Source organism: Poecilia mexicana, unplaced genomic scaffold (assembly GCF_051168715.1).
Source record: "Poecilia mexicana isolate PSO_F unplaced genomic scaffold, ASM5116871v1 scaffold_21, whole genome shotgun sequence".
NCBI classification, from domain to species: domain Eukaryota; kingdom Metazoa; phylum Chordata; class Actinopteri; order Cyprinodontiformes; family Poeciliidae; genus Poecilia; species Poecilia mexicana.
Window position 1 is genome coordinate 128722 of NW_028263390.1, and position 6279 is coordinate 135000.

A 6279-nucleotide genomic window follows, 5' to 3' on the forward strand; every position below is an offset into this window, starting at 1 on the left:
AAATTATTCTCTACAGAATAATTTTTCTGAAACTAACCAGCAGAACCCTAACCCAGCCAGAGATCCAATTAAACCCGCTGACCCCGCGACCCTAAGCTATGCTAAGCTAAGCTAGTCTGCATATGGCAGTTGATCAGCTGGTTGAGCAACAATAACTGAAAACATTTTAAACAAAATCACAAAAATGAAGAATCAAAAACTACCAGAACCTGATGAGGAGCAGCGGACAGAACCAGAACCAGTGTCTGCACTCCACCAGCAGGTCAGAGAACCGGGTCAGAACCCGCTCCAGTCCAGTCAGGCTCCACTGAGCCATTAGCAGCTGGAACTGCTGACCTTTGACCCCTGGTTGATAAAACTACACCAAGTGGTTTTAGTGGACAGGTGTGAATATTAATGCAGCCGGTTCCACCAATGGGTTCTCCAGGTCAGAGTCTCGGGTCAAAGGTCACGTTCTGGGGTCTGGATACACAACTTTCTAGCAAGTTGTGCTATGTTTTTATCTGGTAGGTAATTCATTCGTTTGTTTTATTAACCTTTGTTACCATGGTAACACCATGCTCTCAGTGGATCCATTATCCCCAGGTGACCAATTAGGACCAAATTCTATTCCCCGTCCAGAACCGGCTCTGGGTCAGCTTCACAGGAAACCTGGCCCGGTTCATCATACCGTCCAGGTCCAGATTTCCCTCCGGTCCAGTTCGCCCAACAGGATCAACTGGAGGCCCGACTGGGACCATCAGGGACCGGTCCAGAATCAACAGGACCAGCAGGGACCGGTCCAGAACCACCAACCGATTCCAACCATAACGGGTCGGCAGTCGGGCGGAGAAGAGGAGGGGCCTGGTGAAGTTTCCGGCCCGGCTACGGTGAAGGAAAGCGGAGTCAAAGTCCTGTCCAGGTGAGAGGCGGCTGCAGGTGTCCGCCCAGCAGGAAGTTGGATCATTTCAGAATAAAAGCCTCCGTCAGACATGAGAACAAAAGCAGAGCAGTAGGAGAGATAATGGCAGCAGCTCCACAACAATGACAGCTCTTATATAACCCTGAAACCACAACACTCCAGCTCCAGAACCACAGCCGAACCCTTGAGAACCGGCGAACCCATCAAAGACAGCAGGCTGTTTCAGTCAGGACCTGTCCGCCGGTTCTGGTTACCAGGCTTAGCGGCAGCTCCGGTTTGTAACCGGTCCCGGTTCCCCGGCTCCTGTCAATTCGCAGGCCCTAGCAGTGCTCCCGTTGCCGGGGTCAGACCACAGCAGCACAGCCTCCCGTGTCTCGGTGCTCCCAGCGCCGATGACCGGTTCGGACCTAGCTCCGGCGGATGACCGGTTCCGACCCAGCTCCACCCCACTATGATGAACCAAGCCCCCCACACACCCACCGCCTCCCGCGGGTCCAGCTCGGCTTAAATCACCTGATTTTTACATGGACTTTGGTGGGAGCAGATGGAGACAAAGCTGGGCAATTAGCGCGAAGTGGAGGTAGTCATAATGTTCTGCTCGAATCGATCCGGAACAATCAGGTGTTCGGCTGTCGGTTCGGTACCAACAGGTTCTGGAACTGGAACCGGGATGCTGAGCAGTGTAGCCCCCGCCAGCTAGCTAACAGCTCTGTCTCACTGATCAGAACCTTCCCGGTGCTAACGCCGGTTCTTACCTGGCTCTTCTGGACGGACCTGCCGGAACTCAGTTTGGGTCGAACCGAATGTAGAACCGCGCCTTTAAGTCCCCAGAAACAAGCGCGCAGCTTCAGCCGGCTGTTCTCCAGTAGGCTGCGTCCCTCCACTGGCGGCTTTCTCCACACTCTTCCCGAGCAGCAGCTTCCCTCTCCCGCAGCGATCCTGGGAAACAGCCCCGTGACGTCACACGCTGCCTTTATAGTCCGGGGCGGGACAGGACCGGCCGCAGGGGGCGCTGTTTCCAACCGAAGCCTTTAACTCAAACAAAAGAAACACAAAGGCGCTCGTGAAAGAGTTAATGATTCATGACTGCCAAATATTTCTAACGAATAAAAATCTGAAAGGTGCGGCGTGCAAATGTAGTCCGCCCCTGACAACGCAATGTTGGGTTTTTATTTGTGAATATTCACAAGTATTTGTGAATATATAAGTTACACTTGTTAAATTTAATTATTGAAATACACTTTTCAGTGAGAGCCTCCTTTATTAAGCTATGCTAGTATCAGTTTTGTTTTTGTAAATGAAATGTAAGCATCTTTGAGTCTCCTAAAAAGCACTATATACATTGAATAGGTTATTATTTAGGGATAGGGTGAGGGTTAGGGTCTCCAAGTCAAGAGGAGCCAGTTGAGGTGGCTCGGGCATCTGGTAAGGATGCCTCCTGTACGCCTACCTGGTGAGGTGTTCCGGGCATGTCCCACCGGGAGGAGGCCTCGGGGAAGACCCAGAACACGATGGAGGGATGATGTCTCTCGGCTGGCCTGGGAACGCCTTGGGATTCCTGGAGGAGCTGGAAGAAGTGGCTGGGAGAGGGAAGTCTGGGCCTCCCTTCTGAAGCTGCTGCCCCCGCGACCCGACCCCGGATAAACAGTAGAAAATGGATGGATGGATGGATGGATGGAAGTTATTATTTATCATGGGCATTTCATAATTTGGCTCCTTTCCTCCTGTAAGCCGAGGTCGCAGTCTGAAACTGAAACTAGATGTTTCTTTGTTGAGCCAGAAGCTCTTCTGTTGTCCTCCTCCCTTAGAAAACAAAGGGCCGCTTGTTTCAGAGTCGCAGATAAAAGCTCATCAGAGCTGTGAACGTGGAGAACCAGATCATGTCATCAGCCTCCAGATTGCCACGACTGTCCCGACGCTGCAGAAACCTCTCCCTGCGTTTATGGTTGTCAGTTTATTCCCGTCTTCCTGAGCAGTTCTGCTGTTCTCATCATGTTTACTGCTGTCACAAAGCTGTAGCTGCCTTTAGTTGAATAAATTATTAAACTTGTTTCTGCTTTATAATATATATGATAGAGGCATGTAGTACTAGGTGGAAGTACAGGTACTACAGCGTACCGTTTACTGTACCTGAGTAATATCAAGTATCACTTTTGGCTGTTCTCCCCACTGCGAGTAACTTTACTAAACGTTTGGGCGCAAAAACATCTGTAGTTTATGTTCAGTGACGTCTTCATCTTTTTAATGTTATTTCCTACCTGCTCCTCTTGAAGACACTAAACATGTGGATATTAAATACACTTCACTGTAAAACAATATTTACTGACTCAGCGTATTTCCTTGTTGTTTTCACTCAGTTAACTGTCAGGTTCAAAACACTTGATCAAAACTATTGTTATAAATTTACTGAACTGTCTTTAGCTATTATATTAAATGAAAAATAATTAGTTCAAACTAACTTTAAAAAATGTTGCCCCAACTAAAGTTTTTACATCACCTTAAGTTGACTTAATAAAAAATGTTCCATCCTTATAATAGCTGTGGTAAAGTCATCTGGGCTAATTTTAACAAGCTTGGACAAATATTCATCTTATTGGTTGATAATGAAATTCTGTATTATTAAATAATATTTCAAGATTAAAGTCAACTTTTACTTTTTACGCAATACATTTTTTTTATTTTAAACGTTCATTCAAATGATGTCTAAATAACAAACAAAAAGTTTTTACGAAAATTATTTCATTGAATTCAGGAAAATTAATGGAAAGTTATAATTTCACAGAAATAAAAAAAAATAATTTATAGCTCCTGAAAATACATGCCTTCAAATGTACGTTGAAAGTTTTCGGAAGGAAAATAATTAGAAAAAAATTGAAAATTAGAAATACGGTTGTATTAACACTGATAACTACTGAAAAGAAAAAAAATGTTCGTAAATTTTCTAAGAGACAAAGTCTTTAAACATTTTAAATGTCTCTTTAAAATAGTTTAAAACAACGTTGGACATATTTAAGCCAGGAACAAATAAAAAAGCAGATATTCCAATTAAATCGTGCTTTATCCACAACATTCAAACCGCAGCAGTATTTCTGTCAGTATCGGTTTGATGTGTTTTATTTGTAAAATGGTTTTCCTCTTGTTTTTACTTTTGTCTTTTGAATTTGGACATAACTTTGCATTTTGTCCGATATCATTTGAAACACTGAAGTAGTTTATGAACTAAATACTTTTTAGTATGTTGCAGTACTGCTTCTACCTGCGGCCGCTCCACCCACCTGTCGGTAAATAATCATCAGATGATCGACCAGCAAACAGGAAACGGCGATGGTTGGGTCATGGGTTGCCAGGTCGAGTCAGGGATCCACCGCAGGTGCCTCTGCGGCGCTGCTTGAGAAGGACCTTGCTGCAGCAAACAGGAAGGGGCGGGACGGACCGCTGTCAGTGTCAAACCTTATTTGGAAATGGAATCATTGCACTCCGGAAGTGAAGGGGGCGCTGTTTTCTATATTATTCCTGGCCTCCCGTTTTTATTTTCTTTTGAAATCTGTGATATATCTTCATCTTTTGGAAGGAGTTTCTCTCTCAGAATGTATTTGAACTTATTTACTTTATTTACTTCAGCAAAGCTCACAGTGTTTAGCAAATTCTGTAGCTTTCTTTGTACTTCTAAATATGCTCCTTGGTCGCATCTTTTCGGGTATACTACTGCCTCTAGTGGTGTGGGGGTGGTAGCACAACTAATATAATTACATTACTAAATCAGAATACCACAAAATATTTATTATAATAATTTTTCATTTGCTTAAGAATGTAGAGCTACTTAAATGCCTTAAAAAAAGCTCAAAGTGATTTCAGTTTCTCTTGATGCCAACCTGTTGAAACTGAGGCAAATATTAAATACTTTGGGTCGTTCCTGGACAGTCAGTTAAACTTTACTGAAATCTCTGACTATACCTTTAAGAAATGTTTTCAGAGACTCTACCTTTTAAGAAGATCTAGTGATTTTGGGGTTACCCAACTAGAGGTTGTGTACAAGACAATGTTGTGTGTTTTAACTTTTCATCTCCTCGGCTGCTTTGGTCACATGAGCTGCAGAATAACAGACAAACTTGTAAGAATACTTTGAATTGGAGGTAAACCATCTCTGTCTCAACTGTTTGCTGAAAGAACATGGAAGACGTCAAGAAATTTCAGCAGAGAGCGTCGATCCTCTTTATTCATCAGTTTGACCCTCGAAGCTCATGAAGGCATTGTTGTGTTCCTCTGGTACCTGATAACATCGATTAGAAGTCATTTATTGACAGTGCAATAATCATTTTTAACCAAACTTAATGATAACATTTACCTGCAGCATGCTAAGTGTTTTACTCTATGAACAACTTGTTGATAATGTGATTCTATGAATGTGTTTTCCTGTGACAGACTGGTGATCTGTCCAGGTGACCCTGCCTCTCGCCTGGAACGTTAGCTGGAGAGGCAGCAGCTCCTCCTGACCCCTTATGGACAAGGAGGTTAGAAAATGGATGGATGGATGGATGGATGGATGGATGGATGGATGGATGGATGGATGGATGGATGGATGAATGGATGGATGGATGATGGATGGATGGATGGATGATGGATGGATGGATGGATGATGGATGGATGATGGATGAAGAATGGATGGATGATGGATGGATGGATGGATGGATGGATGGATGATGGATGAAGAATGGATGGATGATGGATGGATGGATGGATGGATGAAGAATGGATGGATGATGGATGGATGGATGGATGGATGATGGATGAAGAATGGATGGATGGATGGATGGATGGATGATGGATGAAGAATGGATGGATGATGGATGGATGGATGGATGGATGATGGATGAAGAATGGATGGATGATGGATGGATGGATGGATGGATGATGGATGAAGAATGGATGGATGAAGAATGGATGGATGATGGATGAATGGATGATGGATGGATGGATGATGGATGGATGGATGATGGATGAAGAATGGATGGATGAAGAATGGATGGATGATGGATGGATGGATGAATGGATGATGGATGAATGGATGATGGATGGATGGATGATGGAGGATGATGGATGGATGGATGATGGATGGATGGATGATGGAGGATGATGGATGGATGGATGGATGGATGATGGATGAAGAATGGATGGATGAAGAATGGATGGATGATGGATGAATGGATGATGGATGAATGGATGATGGATGGATGGATGATGGATGGATGGATGGATGGATGATGGAGGATGATGGATGGATGGATGGATGGATGATGGATGGATGGATGGATGATGGATGGATGGATGATGGATGGATGAATGGATGATGGATGGATGGATGATGGATGGATGATGGA

The 6279-nt window shown here is 44.2% G+C and overlaps 1 protein-coding gene across 8 annotated transcripts in view; it reads right to left on the minus strand.

Annotated features, from left to right (window-relative positions):
- The window catches only part of myo6a (myosin VIa), a 34208-nt gene extending 32343 nt beyond the window's left edge, over positions 1–1865 (minus strand). For 5 of the 8 annotated variants that reach the window (XM_088001709.1, XM_088001708.1, XM_088001705.1 and 2 more), the window contains exon 1: positions 1657–1864. The gene's annotated coding sequence lies outside the window, so the exon portion shown is untranslated. Of the gene's footprint in view, positions 1–1656 lie in introns of all 8 variants that reach the window. The other 3 variants (XM_088001710.1, XM_088001706.1, XM_088001707.1) reach the window with 2 other exon arrangements.
- Positions 1866–6279: the final 4414 nt, after the last annotated feature.